Source organism: Erpetoichthys calabaricus, chromosome 8, assembly GCF_900747795.2.
Source record: "Erpetoichthys calabaricus chromosome 8, fErpCal1.3, whole genome shotgun sequence".
Classification (NCBI taxonomy): Eukaryota; Metazoa; Chordata; class Cladistia; order Polypteriformes; family Polypteridae; genus Erpetoichthys; species Erpetoichthys calabaricus.
In genome coordinates this window covers 128,321,695-128,348,096 of record NC_041401.2, presented here as the reverse complement: position 1 = coordinate 128,348,096, position 26,402 = coordinate 128,321,695, and positions in this window count along the sequence as shown.

Below are 26,402 nucleotides of genomic sequence, written 5' to 3'. Positions count from 1 at the left end.
CTTGTTATAGCACCAACAAGACAAAAGCAGGACGTCAGGAGACATAGAGAGTCAAACCTTGGTCAGCATCAGTGAACCATCACTGGAAAAGGTAAACCTTGTTTTGTAAATCTTCAAAAACCAGGACATTAACTATACTGATAAAGACACACAATGCCTTTATTTTCTGAGGTGCCTGAACTCACGTGGAAAATGTAAGCAGATATTTCTAAATATAGGCCTCTGCTTTTCAAACTACAACCACATTGGACTAAAACAACAACAACAACATTTAGAAAGACATGCCATCAGAAGGATGTACTTACATTTAGTGGTAGGCATCTAAACTGAAACGGGTCATAAATGGGGTTTCTAATAACCTTTGCTACCAATTATTTTTGTTGACTAGACTGCCATATCAAAGATCACATTAAAGCTCAAAGCATGAAAGTTTAGAAGGTAGGCAATATTGGCCCTTGTGTGCTGTGTTGGCCTCAGAATATAACCTAATGTTTTAAAATGAGCACTGACCTCAGCTAAACTCCTTGTTCATCTTTGTAATTTTTCATAATAAAGTACCAGTACTGATTTGTTCTCTTATTGGATATAGTAATTGATAGATGCCATTTTACAGGAGTTTACATCACCAGCTTGCTCTAAAGATTTTTGAGGTTGTGATGAATTTATTGTGTTTCATTTGTGGAATTATTAGACTTGTTTTTCTTACTGTTTATTTTTTAAATCCTTATCCTGACAATGTCAATTTGTTTTTGATTTGGGGTGGACATTTCTATTTTGTGTTAATCCATGCATGACCACAGCCATATTGTTTACTGTTTCCACGCCTGTTGCCAGTTACACATTATATCATTACACACCTGTACCTGTGTTACACAGCACTGCACACAGCTTCTCATATTCTAGCCTTGGATCTCTTTAATTAAAAATCTATTGCAGGGTATTCGGGGATAAACAAAACAGCAAGAATAGCAGTTGGATTCACTGGTTTTGACCTTCTTTTTGATCAATGATTTTGGTGATCGATTTCTGCAGTTCTTTCTGGTTCAGACATTTTCCCTGCCCTCTGACCCTAAATACAGCTTGCTTTTTCCTGCTTTCATCTCCCACTCAAATAATTTTTTTTCTTAGTCCCTGGACCCTCTACTGCCTCACAGTGTCTGTAACAAATCTGAGATCAGTTACTTATTTCACCTAATCTATTTTCTAAATCTAGATCCTTTTGGCAGATAACAGGATTCCATCATGTTCTAGCTTTCCTGGTAATTCAGTTTCTAGGCAACAGTCCTCTGTCTCAGGACAGTGTGCACACGGGGCATCAGTATGACTGAAGCCCTGTTTTGTACTTACACAGTGACATTTATTTCCTGACTTCGCCTATAAATGACCAGATATTTTTTCTTTTAAATACTTACCTTCACTTCAGAGAATACTCTAAGGATACAAACCACCTCCTAGGCTTAGTCTATGCATACATAGATAAACCTGAAAATGATGTTATAATTTTAAAAGTTTTCTGTCCACACTAGCATTTTTCCTAAAAGTTTATCACCCATTCTGAAATGCCAAAAACATATAACTCATTTGTATTCTGCAGGCATCGTTTACCAGTCAAAAGCAGTATTTGCTTATGGAGCATACCTGAATAAATCAAAATGCAGAAACAATGAGGAAAAACAAAGCAGACTTCTTTCAGTGGACAGAAAATTAAGTATAATCAATAACTGCTTTTTTAAGGATAAAAACGAGTATGGAGTTTCCAAAGCCTTGGAAACCTTGCCAAAATACAGTGATATATTCAAGTGTTTCAAGTCACAGCACTTGTCATCTGCAGAGAAGTTAGGGAAGGACTATCTTCACAGTAAAGATGAGATCAAAGAGGGCAAAACTGAAGTCAGTGTCTGGCAATAAGACAGACAGACAGACAGACAGACAGACAGACAGACAGACAGACAGACAGACAGACAGACAGATAGATAGATAGATAGATAGATAGATAGATAGATAGATAGATAGATAGATAGATAGATAGATAGATAGATAGATAGATAGAATTTTATTTGTCCCCAGGGGAAATTTGGCTTTTTATAGACTATGCATGTGTTTTCAAAAATACTAATTTTCCCCATACTTATTGGTATGCAAGACCTGTTTTTTTTTTTTTTTTTTTTAACTAGGGGGCTCTCCCCCCTGCTCACTTCACTTTGCAACGCCCGTGCGGGCCCTACACACTAGTCATTTCCAGGATCTGCTACTTGCGACAAATCGTGCTTTGCTTTTGGATAAATACGAATATCAACTCTGTCTTTGACAGTTCGTCACATGTTGGTTATATTCAAGTGTGATCTTTTGGATTCATATAGAAATCCAAGAAAACTTCTTTGTCCATGTTGTTCAGATAAATTTTGTGTAAAGTGCGATACTTTTCGATGTATGGATTTGTATCCATTATTGGCTGTAGACCCCGTGACCCTGTGTTCGGATTCAGCGGGTTGGAGAATGGATGGATGGATGGATTGGCTGTAGAATTTCTAATACGTCGATCATTTAACTCTTTCGATTCTAATGTTGCATCACTTCTCCGTGATCATAAATACAAACCTGAATTGTGGTTTCTTTGAAATTAAACTTGTAGTAGCTTTAATTATTGCGGCACTACAGATTCTTATAGCGTATGGTCCTGAATCGTGTAAATCTATGTTTTGAGCATTGAATGATGTGAATGCGAACAGATTATTGTAGATGCAGATATTTTATCTGTAGTGTTTGTGGATTTCACTTTCACCAAATAACAAATCTTTTATTTCTCATGGATACACCTCTTCATTGGGAAGAAACACTACTTTTCCCTCATGACAACATGAATTAGATGATCTACAATCTCCGACTTAAACTTTAAAGCCAAACAATATCTACATATTTCTGTCATATCACCTATGTCCTGTGGGAGATGGCCGGCTGTTCATCCCGGCCAGCACCCCCAAGCCTGTAGCATGGGAGTGCCCCAAAGACCAGCAGGGAATCATGGACAATGGAGTTTTTATTCCCGACCCTGCTGGACACCGTGGGGCTCACCAGGGTACGCTGCAGGGAGGCCCAAGGACTTATATGTGCCCTATAACCCGGAAGTGCGTGACGATCATATGACTGGAAGGAACGATGTGCTGCCGGGTTGAAGAAAAGGACTTTTAATGTGACCCGGAAGTGATAAGGACTCACGGACTGCTGGGCTGGAGCCACTTCCGGGTCAGGGGATATAAAAGGACCTTGGGAAAGCCCAGACGCTGAGCTGAGCTCGGAGGAAGGGTGGCGAAGTGTCTGGGAGTGGAGGAATTGTGATTATTGTAGTGTTTATTGATTATATGAGTAGTGTGGAGTGGAGGGTGCTTTGTGCACTGTGTTATTATAAGAATAAAAAGTCTTGGACTTTTACCTGGTGTTTGGCGTGGTACCTGAGGGTTCAAGGGAGCACTAGCACCCCCTACTGTTACAGTCCATATATTTGATCTTTTTTCACTGTTCCGTTATTTCAGCGAGTAATAATTTACATTTGTTAGTGCTAATGCGATCTTTAATATCAGTTTTTAGAGACTTTCAAATTTTAGTACTTTCATAGTCTCTAACCTGCTCTGCATGTGTATCAAGCCAACGTTTTTGGACTTCTTTACGATGTTCTACTTTGTCTTCTACTCTTTGTCTTTTATTTTCGCCCCCACTTGGACCTGTTAGGTTTTCAATTCCACTTGGTCTGGGCTGATTATTACTTTCCTTATTTTCCGAATTTGCACTTAGATTATTATTGTTCTTTTTTTAATTCTTTTCTCTCCAATGCTTTTTGGCCTCTTTTCGACAAGCTGCCCTTTCTTCTTCGCTTAGTCGTTGACGTTTCATTTAGAACGTATAAAATTATTGTCCAGAAAAGGACTACATCATAGGAAACGAATAGATTATAAGTCTTGTATTAAAATGAGAAAACGTAAAAATTTATAAGAGCTGAGAGCACAGGAACTATATCTGACAATAGCATTCACACGAATGAGAGGTGAGTGGACCGTGAGAATGGTTAAATCTCCTGGCACAAAGTCTCGTCTCATGGAATTTGAAATTATCTCTCTGAAAAAGTCTTGTCTCGTCTCAGGATTTTTCAATATAATAGAGAGATTTATACAGTTTGGAGAGAGTTTTCAGTGTTCAAAAACTGTTTCAATATAAGCAGGAGGCCAAACTGAATAATTAAAAAAAGTATTTTCAAATTTATTCATGGTAGTGTGGAGTAGGTCATAGTACATGACTGACCACTCTTTCATTCTTTTACCTTAAGGTCTCTTTGAAATTGATTCTGTACTTCTAGTGCTGCACTGACAAGTATTCCAATAGAGCAAGATAAAAAGCCCAGGAGGTAACACCAGCATAGATAGCTCCACTCAAAACATGGATTACTTATGTTGCTAAATAATGAGTCTTGAATGTGTTCAAATGAATGTTTACCAGCTGCACAACAAAGACTAAAGAGCACAAGCCAGGAACCAGCATGGGATGCGTTGATCATAGTCAGTTATGTTAAAATGTTAAAATTATTTCAAAATGTCTTTTAAAATGTCAGCCAGAGACATTACTGATAATGATCATGTGGCTTATCTGCAGGATAGGAACATGCACCATATAAACAAAAGCATTGGGACACCTGACCATTACACCAACAGGGACTTTAATGATATTGCATTCAAATACATAGACTTTAATATGGTGTCGGTGCCCTCTTTGCATCTCTCTTTCCACAAGATTTTGGAGTGTTTCTGTAGGAATTGGTGTCCATTAATTCTATAGAGTTTTTATGAGGTCCATCATGTTGGATGAGAAGGCCTGGCTGGCAATCTCAATTCCAGTTCATCCCAAAGGTGTTCGACGGAGTTGAGGTCAGGGCTCTGAGTGGGCCCGTCAAGTTCTTCCACACCAAAATCATCCAACCATGTCTTTATGGACCTTGCTTTGTGTACTGGGGCACAGTCATGCTGGAAACAAAAAGGGCCTTCCCCAAACTGTTTCCACAAAGTTGGAAGCATAGTGTTGCCTAAAATGTCTTGGTATGCTGAAACATTAAGATTGCCTTTCACTGGAAGTAAAGGGCCTAGCCCAGACCCTGCAAAACAGCCCCACACTATTATCCCTCCTCCACCAAACTTCACAGATGGCACAATTCAGTCAGGCAGGTAATGTTCTCCCTGCATCAGCCAAATCCACACTTGCCCATCTGACTGTCAGACAGAGAAGTGTGATTCGTCACTCCATAGCAAATGTATCCATTGCTCCATAGTCCAGTTGGTGTATGCTTTACACCACTCCATCTGACGCTTGGCATTGGACTTGGTGAAGTGAGGCTTGCATGCAGCTGCTCAGCCATGGAGACCCATTCCATGATGCTCCCACAACACAGTTTATTGTGCTTACATTAATGGCAGTGTACCATGAACCTTAGCAGTCGTTGGCCCTGCTCTTCATGGCTGAATTGCTGTTGTTTCTAAACTTCCACTTTCCAATAATACCACTTACAGCTGACCATGGGATATCCAGCAGGGATGAAATTTCAAAAACTGTCTTATTGTAAAGGTAGAAAGCCACTGTGCTTACATTACCAAGTGAAGTGTTCTCAATAAACCCTCCAGATCTTGAAAATTCTTTATTCACTCTGTGGTCTAGACATTCAAGACTTTTGTGATTATGGTTTTTAAGGCTCCAGCTTTTGTAGGGGTTAATTGGAATGAACTAACAATCAGCGGTCGATCAAAACCATACAACAAAAGAACACATTTTTCTTAGTAAATGTATTCTTTTGAGATTTTTTCACAATTTTAAATTATTTTTAGAAAGCAGTTAAGCATTTATTTGAAATTCAAAATATTTTTCAGTTCAATTCAGCTTATTTCCTGTTTATTTTATGTAGGCCTGTTCAGTGAAAACAGGTTCAGAGCAATCACACAGATTTACAGATATGAACCAGTCACATGAAATTACATAATGATGCACAATTTGCATATATTAGCAGAGATATCTGTCTAAATGAACAGAAACTGAGAGACTTAGATTTTGGCTAAAATGTAATAGAAAGCACTGTTGAAGACGGTCTGGTTAGCTGAGAACAGAACAATGTCAAGGGTGTGATTATTCACACATGCCTGATTGGACCAAACAAACTAGATTTACATATCTGCTTGTACCAACCACAGCTCTGAAGTAGCTCAGCAGAAAGAAAATCCATGACCCTTGATTTGCTTCACGTACCTTCAGGTCTGTATAAGGTAGGCCCTTAAAAAAGTTCTTATTGATCCTAGTTGTTTTAAGAAAGCATGCATTTTGCAATTGCAAAGTATATGCTAAAGGCTGTACATTAGAAATTTATTTTAAACAAATGGGGTCAAATTCACTCACATATTTATATGATTGTCAAATTTTAAAGTCTGATTGATCTAAACCTACCTAAAAGCCAATATAAAGAATTAAGAACTGGAATTACAAGGTCATGCATCCTAATTCCAGCAAAGATCCTTGCAACAGCATTTTAGCTTATCTGCAGCCTAAAAACGAAAGTTTCAACAGAATGCAAATAAGCCAATGCCTTACTCAGTTCAACTTAAAAGAAACGCATACACAAACTTTTCTCCATCCTACACAGTTAGGCATTGTCCTTAATTTTCTTAGAAGCAGGTCTTGGATAATAAAGTAATTTGAATACTAAAAGATAGATCAAAGTCAAACATAACCTATATAGCATGCAGATTCAGCAAAAGTAATTCTCAGGCCCCCCGAGTTAAAAGTTGAAAATATCTTGTTATTCTCTGCGCATTTTCCACCAACTAATATAATTTCTCTGTTTTCTGTGTTTAAAGACAAGTAACATAGCATAACATTCTATTCTGTTCAGGGTTACATTGGGCCAGAGCATTTCTCAGCAACAGTGGGCACAAGTCAGGAATCAGCCCCAGACAGCACACTATTCCATTGGCCCCACTCTGGGACAAGTTGCCAGTTAATCAGCAGATAACTAAACCAGCATGTCTTTGGGGATGTGGGTGGAAAGTTTGTTTACCCAGAGGGAAGTCTACATAGAAATGGGGTGAACATGCACACTGCACACACACAACAACCAGGCACAGGATTCAAACTCTAGGACTCTGTGCAACTGTGCAGTTATCGCTCATCAAGTGAGGCAAACAATTCAAAACATAAATTGTAAGAAACATTATTAGGGTTAATTAACAATTTACAGAGACTGTCTTCCCCAAACAAGTAAAAGTGAATGTTTTTGTTCAAGCCTTATCTCCAACTGATAGCATACAGACAAGAAATAGTACATGGTCTCACTAACCAAAAGATTATTCTGGGAAAGGTAAATAACGGTTGCTTATAATACCACAAGCAAGTCATGCACAGAGTACTGGGAGCTGAATTGCTTTAGTTCATTTGCTAGAAATCAGAAGGGGTTTTGCATTGCTTAGGTGATTGCAGAAGCAGCATAGTAACTCTCCTTGTATACTAGTACCTCACTTGCAGCTTTTCAGTCATCTGTACAGTCATCAAGCTGTTTGGAGTAGCTATTTTTTTAATTACTTACTGCACTATTAGTTGACTCCCATTAGGCCCAGAGGTTTTGTTAGTCATAGATTTGCCTGGATTACATCTTGCATTTCTCTTTTAAAATCCTTAAATATGGAACATATTTTTCTGACTTAGGCCTTCTGTTATTTCTTCCTCTGTAAACCTGTGTGAAATATTTAAATTTTGTGTTCATAAGAATTCCTAATGAATGCTTTAAAATCACTTCAGTTTTTTTTTTATTGTCAGGCACCTCCTGAATCACTGGTACAAGATACCCCCTCATATGATATAGTGTTTAACTCATTTTGATGTGTAGATATTAAAGGCAAGTTTTTGGGGGTTACCCTCTAATATTTGGACCTCTAGACCCAAAAACCCTCATGTTTAGCCATTTTTTGGACCATATTTTGTTTAGGAAAAATGATAAAAAGTAAACCAAGAAGCATCTTCAGCAAATGTGATCAGAAAGACTTGAAGTTGTGCACATCAACTGACCCCAGGGGTTCACCTCCACATGGGATATGAGGGGTCAAACTTAATAATTTTCACAAACCTTAGAAAAAATGAGGATTGGTAATATTAGCACGTGAAGTGTCGTTTTACACTACTTTGAGGATGCTGATTATAAACATAATTTTTGGTGTTTGATTCTTTACTGGGGCGGCACGGTGGCGCAGTGGGTAGCGCTGCTGCCTCGCAGTTGGGAGACCTGGGGACCCGGGTTCGCTTCCCGGGTCCTCCCTGCGTGGAGTTTGCATGTTCTCCCCGTGTCTGCGTGGGTTTCCTCCGGGCGATCTGGTTTCCTCCCACAGTCCAAAGACATGCAGGTTAGGTGGATTGGCGTTCTAAATTGGCCCTAGTGTGTGCTTGGTGTGTGTGTGTGTCCTGCGGTGGGTTGGCACCCTGCCCGGGATTGATTCCTGCCTTGTGCCCTGTGTTGGCTGGGATTGGCTCCAGCAGACCCCCGTGACCCTGTGTTCGGATTCAGCGGGTTGGAAAATGGATGGATGGATGGATTCTTTACTGGTAGTCCTAGCCTTTATAAAAGCCACTCTCAGATGGTTAATAATGACAAATTTCATACATAAGCATGTGACGTATTATTTTAGACTATTTCAAGGTAAATGATTACGAATATGATGTTATTTTTGAATGTTGATCTTTAGGGATTTAGTCCTCAATGGACCTCTATCAGAGGATAAAAAATTACAAATTTGTATTAAAATGAAGAATATTTAGATTTTAAACCTTTAAACTTAACCACATATTTTAATATTTCAAATATCTGAGACAACTATTCTTGTTTATTATGTACTTATACCTGCTGAAGTAAATCATTACATTTCTTATTAAAAACTACACTGTAAAAAATGTCAGTAAATTTAACGGTAAAAATACTGTAAATGGTGAAAGTAAAAGACCTTTTCTGAAAATAAGGAAAGTTACCTTATGTTCTACTGAAAATTACCTGTATATCTCAAACAATACATTTCATTATTTTTTACAGCCAAGTTCTGTAAAACTGATATTTTTCCACCTTCACAATATGCTAAATACAATTTACCTGATGCATTACAATTACACTGAAAAAATCTGTTAATTTTACAGTGTAAAACTGTTAAATAGTGAAGGTAAACAACCGTAAAATGTAAAACGGTAAAGCGCTGTTTCAGTAAAACCGAAGTTACAATATTTGCATAAGGACACGCCCCCTTTTACAATATTGTTCTTGGTGAACCACATACCTTTGAATAGTAGGGAAAAAAAACTTAAACACAGTTAGCAGACGTATTTTTCCCTGAGTGCTGAAGGTTTTTTGAGGTTATGAAAGCTGATTTATGGTTGGTTGTATTCGATAAGCTGGCACACCTGTAGGACACCATACACCACAAAAGCAAACTTTTCTTCCCCACCAGACAATGTGCCCAAGTTTCATTAAACATTGAATAGTTTTCAATGTGTATAATTAAATGGTACCTGTTTGGTATTGGTTGTTTTTACTTTACTGATACAAGCTGTGTACTGGGGTTTAACCCTGACAGTACTTTTTAATGGTTTATTGATTGGCATATTTATTACAGTGCATGAATTTCTGGGTATGGTTAAACATTCCCTTCTGTTGGAATATGTTGTAAAGAAAAAACAGTTTTTACTACAAAGTTATACTGTAGACCTAAAAATATTGTCATGTTATTTATTACAGTAAAATTTTGGCAACCCAGCTGCCAGTACTTTACCATAAATGAAACATTTTTTTTTAAAGTGTACCGTAGACCTAAAAATATTGTCACCTTCTGTTTTATTGTAAACTACTGGCAACCCAGCTGCCAGTATTTTACCGTATATTTAACACTATTTTTTTTTACAGTGTAGGGTAGCTTACTCTAATTCAAATTTTTTTCATTTTAAATTTGCTGCTTAGTGTCTTGGTACAGGGTGGGGCATAAACATCTCCCACATTTCAAGGGAAAACTATGCGGGCTGTAGTTGGGGTAAACAGGTGGGGTAGGTCTCATTCAGTAGGTTAGGCTCTGCTGTTTTCAGTACCGATCATAAGTTGGAACATCTGGGCTTTGTTGTTCAAGTGTATTATGTGAATAACCATTCTGTGATAGAGACACAGAGAGCATTCCGTACACGCTTCGTGCTCAGTTGAAATGCATCTGTACCAGATCGGAAAACGATTTTGCTATGGATTTCTGACCTTCGAAAATGGGTCCACACTGAAAAGAAAATCACCTGGCAGACCTAGGATAGAACATGTGTGGTTTCAACAGGATGGGGCCACAGCTCACACAACATGACATTTGCTCGGAGTGTTGAGGGAAATGTTCCCTGGGCATTTGATCTCTTAATGGGGAGACCATGTGACTTTTTCCTTTGGGGATACCTAAAGGAAAAGGCTTTCAAACACCATCCTCGATCTCTTGAGGATTTGAAGGAAAGGATTAAACAGGAATTCAACGCCATTCCGCCTGAGATGACCCGGAGATTAATGGAGAACTTCTGTGAATATCTTCAGAAATGTATTGCCAACTACGGACACCATTTGTCTGATATGATTTTTAAAACCCATTAAAACAACAATGTTTTTTATGTACTTTTCAGAAATATATACACATTTTTTTAGTTAGCTTCGTTCATTTTTTATACCCCTTCAAAATGTGGGACATCTTTATGCCCCACCCTGCATATCTGTGTAGATACACTTGCGTATCTATGTTAACTACAACTTTTAACGTTTCTTGTCTTAGCTTCCACTTCAAATGGTTTTAAATAATTTTTTTTGACTGCTAAACTCTATTAGTGTACTCTTGATTCCTACTTTTTTATCTTTTCTTTTTTTTGTCATAAATAGTGTGACCTTATTAATCAGATGTTCTTAACAGTACATTATTCATCTATTATTGCGTTTTCTTTTTTACTTTGTCAATACTGCTGTGTTACTTTGAGGACTGTGTTGAATATATAACTACAATTCTACTAAATTTTAGATAAAGTTAGTATTAGTGGTGAGCTGGTAGGTAAAGAGTTGAATTATGAAGCTAACTTGTCATACACCACCATAATGTGGGGATCCTTGGCAAAATCTGAAGGCCAAACTAGTTTTAATGGTATTACAAAGTAACAGGATGAAACAAGACAAATTACACCAGGTAAAATTAATTCACATATAACTACATTCTCTGAAAAAAAATTAATCACAGTTAGAATATTAAATAGGTGACATTATCTTTCTGCATATAGGTGAAGGTTAGCTGCACTGTAGAAGAGCTGTCCTGTGCTCTAAACCTTAAGGAATGCAGTCCCCATTTTTGAAAATACTGCAACTGTAAATGTAACCTTATAGTTATCAATTATATACTCACAAAGTGGAACAAACATGTCTATGCTTCCATTGTAGAAATAATCACAAGCATAAAGAAGTATTTTCTGAGACATTCATCCATCCATCCATCCTCTTCCGCTTATCCGAGGTCGGGTCACGGGGGCAACAGCTTGAGCAGAGATACCCAGACTTCCCTCTCCCCGGCCACTTCTTCTAGCTCTTCTGGGAGAATCCCGAGGCGTTCCTAGGCCAGCCTGGAGACATAGTCCCTCCAGCGTGTCCTGGGTCTTCCTCTGGGCCTCCTCCCGGTTGGACGAGCCCGGAACACCTCACCAGGGAGGCGTCCAGGAGGCATCCTGATCAGATGCCCGAGCCACCTCATCTGACTCCTCTCGATGCGGAGGAGCAGCGACTCTACTCTGAGCCCCTCCCGGATGACTGAGCTTCTCACCCGATCTTTAAGGGATAGCCCAGACACCCTGCGGAGGAAATTCACTTCAGTCGCTTGTATTCGCGATCTCGATCTTTCGGTCACTACCCATAGCTCATGACCATAGGTGAGGGTAGGAACATAGATCGACTGGTAAATTGAGAGCTTTGCCTTACGGCTCAGCTCCTTTTTCACCACGACAAACCGATGCAGAGCCCGCATCACCGTGGACGCCGCACCGATCCGCCTGTCGATCTCACGCTCCATTCTTCCCTCACTTGTGAACAAGACCCCGAGATACTTGAACTCCTCCAGTTGAGGCAGGATCTCGCTCCCAACCCTGAGAGGGCACTCCACCCTTTTCCGGCTGAGGACCATGGTCTCGGATTTGGAGGTGCTGATTCCCATCCCAGCCGCTTCACACTCAGCTGCGAACCGATCCAGAGAGAGCTGAAGATCATGGCCTGATGAAGCAAACAGAACAACATCATCTGCAAAAAGCAGTGACCCAATCCTGAGTCCACCAAACCGGACCCCCTCAACACCCTGGCTGCGCCTAGATATTCTGTCCATAAAAGTTATGAACAAAATCGGTGACAAAGGGCAGCCCTGGCAGAGTCCAACTCTCACTGGAAACGGGTTCGACTTACTGCCGGCAATGTGGACCAAGCTCTGACACCGGTTGTACAGGGACCGAACAGCCCTTATCAGGGGGTCCGGTACCCCATACTCCCAGAGCACCACCCACAGGATTCCCCGAGGGACACGGTCAAAAGCCTTTTCCAAGTCCACAAAACACATGTAGACTGGTTGGGCGAACTCCCATGCACCCTCCAGGACTCTGCTAAGGGTGTAGAGCTGGTCCACTGTTCCGCGACCAGGACAAAAGCCACACTGTTCCTCCTGAATCCGAGGTTCGACTATCCGATGGACCCTCCTCTCCAGAACCCCCGAATAGACTTTTCCAGGGAGGCTGAGGAGTGTGATCCCTCTGTAGTTGGAACACACCCTCCGGTCCCCCTTCTTAAAGAGGGGGACCACCACCCCGGTCTGCCAATCCAGAGGCACTGTCCCTGATGTCCATGCAATGTTGCAGAGACATGTCAACCAAGACAGCCCTACAACATCCAGAGCCTTGAGGAACTCCGGACGTATCTCATCCACCCCCGGGGCCCTGCCACCAAGGAGTTTTTTGACCACCTCGGTGACCTCAGTCCCACAGATGGGGGAGCCCACCTCCGAGTCCCCAGGCTCTGCTTCCTCATTGGAAGGCATGTTAGTGGGATTGAGGAGGTCTTTGAAGTACTCCCCCCCACCAACCCACAATGTCCCGAGTCGAGGTCAGCAGCACACCATCCCACCATATACAGTGTTGACACTGCACTGCTTCCCCCTCCTGAGACACTGGACGGTGGACCAGAATCTCCTCAAAGCCGTCCGAAAGTCGTTCTCCATGGCCTCCCCAAACTCCTCCCATGCCCGAGTTTTTGCCTCAGCAACCACCGAAGCCGCATTCCACTTGGCCTGCCGGTACCTATTAGCTGCCTCCAGAGTCCCACAGGACAAAAGGGACTGGTAGGACTCCTTCTTCAGCTTGACAGCATTCCTCACCGCCGGTGTCCACCAACGGGTTCGGGGATTTCTGCCACGACAGGCACCGACCACCTTACGGCCACAGCTCCAGTCAGCCGCCTCAACAATAGAGGCACGGAACATGGCCCATTCGGACTCAATGTCCCCCATCTCCCTCGGGACATGGTCGAAGTTCTGCCGGAGGAGGGAGTTGAAGCTACTTCTGACAGGGGGCTCTGCCAGACGTTCCCAGCAGACCCTCACAACACGTTTGGGCCTACCAGGCCTGACCGGCATCCTCCCCCACCATCAAAGCCAACTCACCACCAGTTGACAGCTCCGCCCATCTCTTCACCCGCGTGTCCAAGACATGTGGCCACAAGTCCGACGACACAACCACAAAGTCGATCATCGAACTGAGGTCTAGGGTGTCCTGGTGCCAAGTGCACATATGAACACCCCTATGCTTGAACATGGTGTTTGTTATGGACAATCCGTGACGAGCACAGAAGTCCAATAACAAAACACCACTCGGGTTCAGATCGGGGGGGCCATTCCTCCCAATCACGCCCTTCCAGGTCTCACTGTCATTGCCCACGTGAGCATTGAAGTCTCCCAGCAGTACGAGGGTGTCCCCAGATGGAATGCCATCTAGCACACCCTCCAGGGACTCCAAAAAGGGTGGGTATTCCGAACTGCTGTTCGGTGCATATGCAAAAACAACAGTTAGGACCCGTCCCCCACCCAAAGGCGGAGGGAGGCTACCCTCTCGTCCACCGGGGTAAACCCCAATGTACAGGCTCCAAGTCGAGGGGCAATAAGTATGCCCACACCCGCTCGCCGCCTCTCACTGGGGGCAACTCCAGAGTGGTACAGAGTCCAGCCCCTCTCAAGGAGATTGGTTCCAGAGTCCAAGCTGTGCGTCGAGGTGAGCCCGACTATATCTAGCCAGAACCACTCAACCTCGCGCACAAGCTCAGGCTCCTTCCCCTTCAGAGAGGTGACATTCCACATCCCAAGAGCCAGCTTCTGTAGCCGAGGATCGGACCGCCAAGGTCCCTGCTTTCGGCCAACATCCAACTCACACTGCACCCGACCTCCTAGGCCCCTCCAATAGGTGGTGAGCCCATGGGAAGGGGGAGCCACGTTGCCTCTTCGGGCTGTGCCCGGCCGAGCCCCATGGGTGCAAGCCCGGCCACCAGGCGCTCGCCATTGAGCCCCACCTCCAGGCCTGGCTCCAGAGGGGGGCTCCGGTGACCCGCGTCCAGGTGAGGGAAAACGCCGTCCAAATTTTTTATTCATCATAGGAGGTTGTGTTGAACCGCACTTTGTCTCATCCCTCACCTAGCACCAGTTTGCCTTGGGTGGCCCTACCAGGGGCATAAAGCCCCGGACAACAGAGCTCGTAGGATCATTGGGACACGCAAACCCCTCCACCACGATAAGGTGGCGGTTCGAGTTGGGGTTTTCTGAGACAGCAACCCTGAACTAGCATTTACCACAGACTGCCCACCATCAGCATCCACCAGAGTTGGGAGACCCTGAGGATCTCATATCTGATATTGTATACCAAGCACAGAATAGGAGAAGTCAACATCAAGTGTCACATGAATCTGCAATACCGCCTACATTCCTCTAGTTAGTTTTAGGTAACACAATCCCAAAGTTTATTCCCAAGCTCTGTCTCTCTCAACAAGGCAGCTGGATAAACTGTGCCCACCCATGACACCGGAGCTCTGGCAATGGAACTAAAAGGTTAATGAAAGTCCACCTAAGCCTGTAATTATCTTGGTGCATTAGGCCCTATGTGGACACATGTATGTCTAATGACTTCTGACCAATTGAATCAGTGAACCAATTGCAAAGCCATTGAGCCCGGAGAGCAGTTAATGGTTTTTCCTTCAGCAGACGGTCCGCTAATTCAATCTAACACATCGCTGAGCTCTGTGGCTGCTGCATACACTATAGCTCCCCCCGTATGGGAGTTATTGTGCAAAAGATCAAGGCAAACCCCTTAGGGAAGAGAAATTGGCCATTAATCAACAAAGGGAAGAAGAAATCATTTTAATCTGCAAATTATGAAATCAATAGTACATACTGTCAGAGAGCATTAGACGTGGTGGAAATTGATCTCAGCTCATTCTTTCACTGGCATTTCATTTGTAATTTGCTCTCTGTTGATTATAATAACTTTATTTATAAACTGCTCTTCACTCAAGATGTTGAAAATACTGGGTGGTATAAAAGTATTGCCAACATTAGGAACATACAGAAATAAGGCTACTGTATATCAAAATGATGAAAACAACCTAAGACCTTAATATAATGTATGTTCAAATAATAGTCAAATAAAAGTAAGAATGAAAAATTCAATAGCATAACATCATTTATCTGCTTAATCTAGTTCAAGGTTACAGGGAACCAGAACCTATCCCAGCAACACTTGGCAAAAAGCAGAAATGGCCCACACAACACACCAGTCCATTACAAGGCTCACTTACACATGCATCAATACTTGCACTCTCACTCACGCAGGAACCATCCTAACCAGCACTTCTTTGGGGATGTGAGAGGAAATGCGGAGTAACTGGAGGAAAATCCACACAGAATTAAGAATATAATGTGAATTAAAAATGTCAAGAACAGGCCTAAGAGGCTGCTCCTTGTGCATCTTGCCCATTATGACCTCCCACACCTATAATTTGCTTTACACATATCTGACTCCACCATTAAAAACTGTTGTCAACCACTCATTCTGCCTGTGACTATTAAGATCATCATAACCCTGCGTGCTGTCTTGTTTGTTGGTGCACGATTCACAACATCCTGTTCACTGAGGTGGTAATGTAATGACTGAAATATGATATTCAGGCCATTATCCTGTACCTGGCCTTAACCTCCTCTTTTATACAGTACACACAAAGTTCAAAGTTTATTGTCACATGCACAGTAAGGAAACATGTTTCCCTGTACAATGAAATTCTTTCTTTGCTGTCCACACCAAATGACAAAACCAACATCCTCTTTAATAAAATCCCTGTGTGCGTCCAGGTGTCCGTGTGTGGGTGTCTTCTGGTGAAGTGCGCATGCGCGGGGCACGGTGCAATGCGCGATATTACTGTCAGAGAAAGTTAGAGGTCGGGTCGCGGGGGCAGCAGCTTGAGCAGAGATGCCCAGACTTCCCTCTCCCCGGCCACTTCTTCTAGCTCTTCCAGGAGAATCCCAAGGCGTTCCCAGGCCAGCCGAGAGACATAGTCCCTCCAGCGTGTCCTGGGTCTTCCCCAGGGCCTCCTCTCGGTTAGACGTGCCCGGAACACCTCACCAGATATTTAAAAATATTTGAATATTTAAAAGTGTATAAAATCTTTCATTTATTATAGACAAGATTGGAAAGAACTCTGCCTCCCAATCCATTAGTATAGCAGAAGATCCCCACATTAATTATAATTAGTGACAGAATGAACCTAACAAGTAAAGGAATAGTGTCAGACGAAATCACATGTACCATGTTTGTTCACTGTGTGCACAGACAACCATAAACAAGTTATGATGATCACATACCTCGTGATCGCCACACACAGTGAGTAATTTTTTTTATCTCTCTCTGTTTTACTGCATGCATGCGGTTCATTTGCTTTACTTATACTGGAAGTTCATGTTTGTTCGGCTTGATTGATGGTCTATTGTGGTATTGAGTGTATGTATAGTATTCAATTAATATATTTTTATATTATGCCTACAGTATCCAATGTGGTGTTCAAAACTTCCAATGTGTTTATTGTCTGGTTATATTTTTGTACTGTTCCTTGGTTAACTCTGGACTGGTTCCTGAGTAAAAGATTCCATTGGTGTTAGATAATCAGTTGGAGCATAGGATGTCTACCCAAAGTGGTGCAGACTTTTTGTACAAACCATATCTTCAGTCACTAATATTCATTTAATTTAAATTCTTTTAATATAAAAGTTTTATTAAAGCAGTTCTTATATCCCATGCTTATATTAAGAATTAATTTGATTTTAAATTAGAAACTCATATTGACAAGAGCCTGTCCTCATAAATACAAATGCCTGTCTTAAGATTTGGTTTGAGCGATGGTTATGATGTGTGGACAATACAAGCTGATAACTGCCTACCACTAAGAAAAGGTACAAGCCTTATAACTTTCAGCCTTATAGTCACTGTATTCACAAATTGTGGAAAGAACCCATATTTGAATGTTTCAAATTTTTCCCCTTCATGAATGTCAGGTGCTGTCCAGAGACTACAGAAGTGCATTTATGAAAAATAGTGGTTCTGTAACAAGTCCTTAATTTCTCAAAATGGTAAAATGGTGAGTTTTGTTCAGATGACCACATTTCCTGGAAATGAGTCAATGGACTATGGGATGATGAGGAAGAAAAGTATATTACAACAAGTAGTATTTAAGATCTCTTTTAAAGTCAAGTACATACACATGTTGCTTTTCAAAAAGCTCATGTGGTGCTTCCAGTTTACTGCAACAATTAACTAACTGACAAATGTTCTTTAAAAAGGGGTTTTGGATTGTGAACATTGTCAGATATCAGATTGCTCACTTCACTGCATCATTAGCCTTAAACATAAGATACTTCAAAATATTAGGAATATTAATTGCAATTAAGTTCATTAGATCCTTCAAAATATTAGAAATATTAATTGCAATGAAGTTCATTTTATGCCGCCACCACCTTTTTGATTTTGTTCTTTGCCACTTTTGCACATTCTCTTTCACATTACTGGCACACTGCGAAGAGGCCAGTGAGTGAATTTAATGCCACCTTCTGTGATCTTGTGACTGACTCAGTGCAGACATCCTGTCAGATGCAGAGTTCAGTCAAGAGTGTTAGCAAGTGGACTTAATGATGTATGTCTTGACTGTCTCGATTACTCTATGCTGGCCTAACAGTCAAAAAAAACAAAAAACAGTTGACTGAGCTAGGCCAGAAAGGAGAGTTCATAGAAGCAACTCTAATAGTCACATGGGTCCTGGTAGTAAAAAACAAACCTCTGCCTTGAAAAACTTGAAAGTCTGCTTGATGGCAGACAAGTGAGAAATGAAAAGATTGCCGATGTCTCTAGTTGCTCATGCTATTCATTTAGAAAATCTGGTGAACATTTCAAGTTTGATGGTGTTGAAATTCACTCTTGGTTGGTCTTGCCTTTTGCCAAGGAGTAAAATATAACAGTCACTACTTGCCAAAACATAATTGCTGGTCCATCTTCTGAGAAGCAGGTTTCTTCCCTCTCTCGCTGCCCACTGATTTCCATTCACATAACATCTGACAGTGAATCTGTAGTATTTCAGGGTAGTGCTCCACCTATGTGGAAAACTTTAAGGAACTTGCTCTTACAAAGACATTAAGTGTTTATGTGTAAAAAATCAAAAGGTTGTGAAATGGGACAATGTTGTGATCTTGTCTGCTTTTTTGCTTGGCTTGAAATTAATTTCAAATTGGCAGAGTGGCAGTATCGGTACAACCATTAGGGTCATGCCCTAAAAGCAGCTTGCCTGGGTCATTGCTGGCTAACAGGAAATGCATTAGCAAAGTCCAACGGGTCAGTCTGCCTCTTGGATTCTCGGATTCTGCTGATACCTTTACTGGCACTGTGGCTGTTTTAAACTCCAATTGCAGTCGTCACGTGACCCAGCTGGTGTGTGAAGAGAGAGCATTAATCAATCCGACAGTGATGCTGCGAGTCTGCTACTTTTATTAATAGCTCATTTCACAGTTTGCTCCAGTGCCTCTCATCTGCCCTGTTAATAAAAGACAATTGACAGGGCCTGTCAACAGCATATCTTGCCACCCATAGTTTGGCGGTCTGTAGTTTCTCATTGGATGAGCCAGATCAAGCTTGGTACATTACTCCTGTGTCATTAAGCTGAGCTTCTCAAGACAAATTAGAGCAACATCATTCTCAGGGAACAACTGAGGGAACAGCTTAAGGGGCCCCATTCTATGTAATATTTAGTCAGCACTGAGGCCCAAGCCTTCTGCAACTCCTCTGTGGAAATGGAGTTTTGTGGATGATTCCTCCTTTAAAGCCCCAGTTACCTCTGAGATTCTTACCTTCTACCTAGTGCAGTAAACCTTCTGCTTTTAAAAACTCTTAAACAGCAGTGAGTCCACTCTGTCACCATACCCTAGAAATGCTAAAACTTTATACCATAACTCACTAGATCAGCCACGAGAAGCCCCTGAAGTCACAATGAGCTGCTGGGCCCTCCCACTCAACTCCTTCTCAGCCCCCAAGAATTTTCATTTTTACTCTATACACAGCCAATGTCCTTATCTAAGGTGACTTACAAGATCAGGACAAATTACAAGATTTTATAGATGCCTTTATAGCCGGAGGACATCAGGGTCAAACAATGAGATGGAGGCAGGAACTGAACCAGCAGCTTTGTGACCTAAGTGCCAGTCCCTTAACTCCTACACCATATTACAGGTGAGTGTGCACTTTAATCAGAATCCCTGCACCCCCATGCCTTTATACAGCCATTTTTTGCTATTTTTCTTGTTTATTCAGCCCCAACTAGACTCCTGCATTGCCTCGCTCTACAATTATCTACTCATACTATCTCTTCCTTTATTCTTCCCTCTTTGTCTTTCGTGAAACCATTTTTTTTTCCCTGAAGCAATAAAACAGAAAAAAAATTGGTGTTTCTAAGATGCTTGTCAGAAGTTGAAGGCCCAGTATTCATGTCAAGGGACTGCATGTCAAATATTGGAGGGAAGAAATGAGAAAAAGTACAGCAGTGGCAACCTGGGAACTGAAGTCAGCATCTGTGTGAGAAAATATACTCCCCTACCTCACATCAGAAAAGTGGAAGTGGGGCTGGTGGTGGGCTTCCCTACAGTTCACCTCACCCCACATAGATGTTAATGGTGAATTTACCTACTCTGCCAAATTACTCTGCCAATGAGATAAAACTGTTATCCCCATAAATGCCCTCAAAGTGAAAGCAAGAACACCACAGGTTAGACATGTTTTTCGTAAGTAAGTAGTGGTGTGGGCTGACCCAGTTGTTGCAGACTCCTGCTGATTTTTACTCACATTGCAACATGGGAAAAATGTTAATTGCCCTGTGTGTTTTTTCACAGTAAACCCATCCCCAAAGATAGTTTGGACCTAAATACCATAAAAAAGAAATTAAAAACTAACTATCCATTCATCTATTCTTTTTCTGAACCTCCAACACGTCCCTCTTTAGGCTTGTAAGGAGTAATGGCCCATCATAGCAGCACTGAGTCAAAGGCTGGGTCCAATCCCTGACAGACCCACAGTGTACTACTTAGAAGTCAGTTTTGTCAGCTGTACCAGCATCCATGTGGAGGGGTGTGTGAATGTACCCTGTGACACACTGGCATCTCATCCTGGGGTGTTTCTGATGTGGTGCAGTGTTGCCAGTTCCCTGCAACCCTAGAATTAGGTCTAACAGGCTCCGCAAATAAGATTAAAGAAAAATGTATTTGAAAGAGCACAACATCTTTCTTAATTCATTCTGCTAACACTAACTATGTGTGCTTTTTTGTACATTAGGAACTCCATTTGTACCTTGCAATACTCAGTAATTCACTCACGCCAATGTCAGAGGTCAAAGCTCATCAGAGGCCGGGTTTGTTTAACATTCAGCCTGGCGCTGCTTAGTTCAGGACAAACGTTGAACCATGCAGTTCAAAAGAACTCACTGAGATGGAAAACACTTGAAGCACACCCAAGCAACCTACATCACATACTGTATTGTATGTCAGAGGCTGAAATCTAGCACAGAAGAGCTAATGCCATTTGCCTGACTGCTCAGCAGTAGTTTTTGATCAAGGCATCGGTCTGCCCTATGAGGCTGTTAACCAGGAAAAACCTGATATTATGAAATAAGGTGAAAAAAGAGGCAACAAATAATCTGTGTTATACTATGATCCTGCAATTCGGCATTTTCATGAAAGTTTAACTCTGGACAAGGTGACTAGGCTGATTCCAGGGCCATTGGGGTTGAATTATTAAGAAAGTTTAAAAGAGCTCAGCCTTTTCAGTTTAAGCAAAAGAAGATTAAGAGGAGATATGATTGAAGTGTTTAAAATTATGAAGGGAATTATAGAGCAGATTGAGAGTGTTACTTTAAAATGAGTTCATCCAGAACACAGGGATAGTTGGAAAATTGTAAGGGTAAATTAGGAAACATTAAGATGTTTCTCTTTATTCAGAAAACCATAGACACAAGAAATAAGCTACCAAGTAGTGTGGTAGACAGTAGCACTTTAGGGACATTCAAAACAAGATATGATGTTAGTTTAGAAGAATTAAGTGGATGGGACTGGCGAGCTTTGTTGGGCTGAATGGCCTGTTCTCGTGTAGATTGTTCTAATGTTCTAAAAAAAATAAGCTGCATACTCTGCCCATGTTCACACAAGTCTACAATCATTTTACAGATATATCATTCAAGGAAGAAGCTCCATCTTTCTGTAACCATGTGTTGAGGCAGTAGTATGATTATGAGACTATACAAGAACCACACAAGTATTTGGCTTAGGCCTTAACGCAGAAAATTCAATGTGTGTCGGCAAGTAGCTGCACAGAAAGGCTCAGGTGACCCCACTGGCTCCTAGTTTTCTCTCCATCTGGTTCATCAATGAGAAGTCCATTAATTGTCTTAATATGAGATACATGAACTTAACTTCTTGATCACAGAGTTTTCCACATTAACTCAAATAAAATGTTCAGGCTGTTGTGGAGTAACAAATGCAGTTGTCCTTATGTAATTTGTTTGTACAGTATTGGTGCAATATTTGTATGAACTTTACCACTTCAAAGTCTGCACAATTCATGTTGATACAGCAATAAAATAATATGAAAAAAGTAATCAGATAGGCCATTTCAATAAATGGCTCATGTGAACCCTCATTTCTATTATTTCAGAAATATCAGACTAGTGCACCCTACATTCCTGATTCATTCTGTATTACAACTTTTGATTTATAAACATTTTTTATTGTTATTTTCCACTATACTACTCCACAGTTGCCTTCCCAGTTATATGAAATTGGTGTGTTAACTTGCAAGAGAGCAGTTAATGAGTTAGAATTTAACACACAAGTGCACTAAAATGCACACATTCATTTACGAAACATGCCGGCAGCATTTAGGTATAAGGCAGCAACCATCGCTAAATGGGAAGCTAATCAGCCACACCAATTTAAAGCTAAAACATAATATGTATATCTTATTTGCAAATTCAACAAGAATGTTCAAATTACAAACAAACAGAAGCCAACTCTGACTGAAACCCAGAATTCTAGAGCTTTAAGGTAGCCACAGCGCCACCATAAATTCCTGAATAGATATGGACTGAAAGCACCATCAGTTGAGTGTTGTGATGATTCCCATTGAAATAAATTTACAGCCTTCAATTATAACATTGGAAAGAATGAAAATAAATGCCCACAATGACTAACCATGTCAGGGTTATCCTCATTTCAATGGTTCTACCCCATGAACAGCCCCAAATGACACAGCACTTCATCGCATCCAGAGGTAGGCAACATTGAAGAGAACATCCTGGCGTCCACCAGCGAGTACAAGACACAAGAGATGCTTTGATGGATTTTGGATTGCAGAAGTCAAGTGGAGGATGTCTTTCAGAGTGCACCTTTCCCAGAGGAAAGTTTATGTTGAGAAGGCACAAGCCAGCAAGGCCAAGTTAGTCTTTGCAGCATTGCAGTTTGTTGCAAGAATATAAAACATTAATACTAAAGGCTGAAATTTGTTCCATCATTGCTTCCTCTCCTACAGTTTATTGCCTAGCTGATTACCAAAAGAAAATTCCAGATCTGCCTGCATATTAGTTTGATAAAGAAAACAACTATTGCTTTGCTCATATAACACTACATGCTCCCTTTGAATTTATGCACGGACGGCGGACGCACCACATGCGCACTGTGCCTCAGAGTCAAACCAAGCGGCTACCCAGAGTCAGTAAGTGGTGCCCAAACAACATAACCTGTGAACTAAACCTGCTCTAATCCACTGTGCCAGTGGTCTGTGTGGCATATTTGAATCACATAACGGAAATTAGGTATTAAAAGTAAGCGTTGTACCTAACGACACAGCCACAGAACAACAAAGACGAGACCGCATGGATAAAAACAATACACGGAGGCTCCTACAACGCGCTTCAGACACACCAGAAGCAAAGACGTCACAGCTCCACAAGGAAAGAGCTCAACTAACGGAAATACAAAATGAGCCCATATGGATAAACACAATGAACGAACGCGCCCACAATGCGCTTCTGTCACAGCACAGGAGTCATGGCTCCAAATGGAAGGAGCTCAACGATTAGTAATACAAACACGAGCCCGTATCGCTACGACCTGTAAACAAGCCCGTATGGATAACAACACTTTACCATGGCTACAACCTGTGAACTAAACCTGAGGTAAAGCGTGCACGCCAGGTTGTACAGCTGCCCGAACGCGACCGCCCACACCACCGCATATACCACGTTCGTTTAGTAATGTAGCCCTCCATGCCTGGATCCGCGCGCCATGGTCACTTCAGCACGCGAATCCGCCACTGTCAGCAAACGACTTCTCACTGATGACACAGCCATAGAATAAGAAAAAAGAGACTGCATGGAACAGAAAGTGATTACCATTCTTGGATTTGCGATTCTTTTGAGAATTGCGGGCTTGCTGGTTGCTTCCTCTCCTATAGTTTATTGCCTAGCTGATTACCAAAAGAAAATTCCAGATCTGCCTGCATATTAGTTTGATAAATAAAACAACTATTGCTTTGCTCATATAACACTACATGCTCCCTTTGAACTAATCCAGTAAGCAATAATGATACCTGTGGGTGCTGAGTGGGCAACGCAATCTCAATAAACTGCCCCCTGCTTTCTAACACTGGTGAGGCCCACAGTGGGCTGCTGAAAACACATCTCCAGTCCTCCCCTGCCCAGCTTTTATCACAGGAGAGCGACCTTTAACTGCTCGGCTGCCTCTCTTTAATGGCAGGCAGGATGCCAACCCCCCCAAACCCATGTAAATTAATCAGATACACATGATGGTAAGCTGGCATGGTATTACATCATGAGATGTATAGGTACTATAAGCAAGGCAGCAAGGTGAAAGTAGGCCAAGAACGTTTCGGGCAACATAGAATTTTGACGTATTTTACTACAATAGAATGAAGTATCACAAAGATGCATTATGAAGAAAGAAAAACACGTAAAGTGCAAGTACTAAAAATACTGTAAAAGGAGGCAGAGTAGTATGGTGGGTAGTAATGCTTCTTTACAGCATTTTGGCCACAAGTCAGTTTGGTACTGGGATGCCTCCTGTGCCAAGTTTGCACGTTCTCTCAGTGTTCATGAAGGTTTCATAAACACACTCATTTTTTCTTCAATAATTCAAAGAGACGCTGACGGGTTTGTTCTCTTTAAAATGTATCCATCTCTAATATGTAAAGTGCAATAAATTCTGCAAAAGACACTGTCTTTTGAGATGAGCTGCTTTCTTATGGATTCCTCTTCTGGCTACAGTCTGCGTGGAGTCTTGTCATATCTGTATGGGTTTTTCTTCAGGTTTCCACTTCCAAAAGACATTCAGGTTAGGTTAACTGATGATTCTATATTGGTCCTGTGTGTGTATGTGTGTGTGAGTGGAAATTGGCACCATATTCAGGATGGGTGGCCTTACACAGAGGGCTGCTGGGGTAGGCCTTGACTTTTGTAACCCTGAATTAGATTAAACCGATTCAGAATGTTATGCTGTGATACAGTTTATTGGGTGGACTATCACCTTGTGCTAGCTGTAGGGAAGACCCTTCAGACCTGAACCGGACATTGAATTGACTAAAGGAAGTAGATTGAGAAGAACCCACTAATCGAATTACATTCCATGAATTTTCTAAACATGATATTTTCCTTTGCAAAGTAACAGGAGGATTAGACAAAGGGAAGGAACCATACCTGGATGGGCTGTCAGTCCACAGCAGTGAACAGCAGGGAGCACCCACTCTCTAAGGGGGAATTTATAGACACTAATCAAAGCTAACACAAACATCTGTCAGATCTCGTAGGATACCAGAATGCAGACAGAAATCTCATAAGAAAGAAATGCACAAACTCAACACCAAAAATGAAAATGCCAGTAAATTGAATTCAGTTCCCTGAAACTTTGAAGTACCAGTGTTAAGCACCGGACCAGCAGATTGACCCACATCAAATTCCCAGAAGAAAAAAAAAACAAAAGTGAAGAGCTAAGAGTCTTGTAATTTTTAATAAATGACACATAGTGAGTATGCCAACAAACTCGTTGCCACAGTTCTACAGACTACAAACTCTGCTGTGGTATGCTGATTAGCATAGTTTTAAAAGAAAATAGTAATCAAAACAGTGATCACTTCAAAACTGAGATGAACGGTTCTCCTCCTTTCCCAATCAATTCAGTTATAGTTTGCTAAAGCAGCAGTGATTTATAGTGCATCCCTTACTGCCAGACAATGACAGTTTTCAGTGGTTGGGTGCTAATCTAGCCAGATGGCTTTATTGGAAATCCGACTGAGCTGACTGGTAAAAGCAGGAGGTGTGTGCTTTATGAATAACAATGCATGCTACATGAATGCTAAAACAGTCTTTAAAAACTGTTCATTTGATCTCAAATATTTATTGATAAAGTGTTTCCATTTTATTTTACTTTATTTTTTACTGGGGAGGGAGCTCCTCTGTATTTTCCAGGTTGCTGTTTATATTCCACCAAAAGCCAACACAAACACTTATTTATTGATGCTAAGGACAAAGAGCAAACTTAAATAATGTTTATCCTAAACATCATCAGCATATCAATTCTGCCATTTCCCTGAATCACTACTACATCTTGATAAAAGATGTTTACCACCTGCTACTGCAGCCACATCTCTGGTTTATGGATTTTTGTTAATTTAGAAGAACCACTTTTCTT